We start from the raw sequence: 1,718 nt of genomic DNA, 5'->3' as shown, positions 1-1,718 counted from the left end.
CTACGTCACTGGTTCAAGGTCACAGAGCTGCTCAGGAAGAGGAACCAGAATGTGACCCCAGGCCCTCCAGCCCCAAAGGTCACCTTCTGAGGCAGCAGGTTAAGCCGCTGAGGAGACGCCGATACACGGGGGAGGGGGTGGAGAGGAGACTCCGATGACTGTAGGTACATTATGTTCTAACTGTTCCCATGTGAGAGCCAGACATGAGGACACTAGTCTGTGTGACGGGAGAGTTCTGGGCACTTTGGGAAGAGAAATGTCGCTTCCCCTCCTGGAGACCCCGCGCCCCTTCGGGTGAGTGGCTGAGGCTTTCCCTCCGCAGGCCCCTTCTTCTCCTGTGCGAAACCCTGGCGGGCGGCCTTCGGGGTGACCCTTCTGTCTCTGCTGGGGATCCTGGTCGGGGTGGTGATCTCATGGTGTCAACAGCAGAAGACAATCCGGGAATTGATCAAGTGGGATCGAATAGGCAAAGGTGAGGCCAGGCTGCAGGTGGGTGGGACCTCCGCGCCCCAGGCCTCCCACCCACTGCGCGGGTCTCCCCTTCCATCCCCATGACAGCACCTTCTCTTTCTGCTTATTTCCAGAGAAGCTGCAGGAGGAGCTCAGTAAGTCCCAACCCCTCAGCCACGTGGGTTCTGGGGTCCCTGGTTACCCTCCTCACCGACCCCTCTTGTTTCCCCTGCAGGGAGGATGAAGGAGCAGTACCTGGCACGTGAGTACCTAGTCCTGGACCTGCCTCTGAGACTCTCTGCTGGGACCTGTCCAGCCCCTTCCTCACCCCTGACCGCCCAGGGGAAGGAATGAGGACGCTGATGGGGGAGGTCAGGCAGGGTTTCCTCCCTGGAGAAAGGGGTCAGGCTCTCTCCACCAGGCCGCTCACACCCGGATGTCCAGGGAACCCCAGAAAGGAGAGGGGAGATGGACTCAGGATGTGAGTCCTCCCTCCCTGGCTCCTGTACAGAATCTATAGGCTGCGGAGAGGAAACCAGAAGGAGAGAGAACATTCTCTTCTAAGGAGGAGGGGCTGGTGTCAGCTGTCCCAGATTTATCATAACTGCTGAAAAGTAGTGCCTGAAATTTTCTCAATAAGTCACCCAATTCTTTTTGGAAATAGGCAGGAAATTATGCAGATTGAGGTAGATGGGTTCTAGCACACATATGCATACACGTATGCACATGGCAAGCCTAGCCAGGTACAGAAGGAAGACAGTCACCTCTTAGGCCAGGGGCATGGGATCCAGGGGAGAGCAGCTGTGATTGGGAGCCCAGTCTTACCTTCAACCGGGGAGACCTCAGATACCTCCCAGACCCCAGTGGTTGCCTGGCCCACAGATAGCCCCACACCCTGTGTATAGTAGGTTTCTCCTTCTCACTTAAAGAAAGGCTTCTCATTGCCACACCCCAATGGGTCATTGCAATGATGGGTCATTGTTAAGTAACATCAGGGGACTTTCACACAAGCCCTGTGATGCTGAGGCAGATCTGACCATAGAGCCGGCTCCTCAGTGACTAAGTGGCTCATGGGAGGAACACAGGGTGGACATGCTGGGCACTGGGAAGGTTCTCAGGTTGGCATGTGAGAGATGGATGGTACAGGATGTCATCACGCTACTCAGAATGATGTGCAATTATAAACTTATGAATTGCTTAGTTCTGGAATTTTCCATGTAATATTTTCCAACTGTGGTTGACAGAGAGTATCTGAAACTTCAGAAAGT

At 54.8% G+C, this 1,718-nt stretch overlaps 1 pseudogene; it reads left to right on the top strand.

Annotated features, from left to right (window-relative positions):
* The window catches only part of LOC102419789, a 19,371-nt pseudogene that overhangs the window by 14,069 nt on the left and 3,584 nt on the right, over positions 1-1,718 (top strand).

Source organism: Myotis lucifugus, unplaced genomic scaffold, assembly GCF_000147115.1.
Source record: "Myotis lucifugus unplaced genomic scaffold, Myoluc2.0 scaffold_824, whole genome shotgun sequence".
NCBI classification, from domain to species: Eukaryota; Metazoa; Chordata; class Mammalia; order Chiroptera; family Vespertilionidae; genus Myotis; species Myotis lucifugus.
Note: the sequence above shows the minus strand (reverse complement) of the source record. Positions and strands in the feature narration are given on the sequence as shown.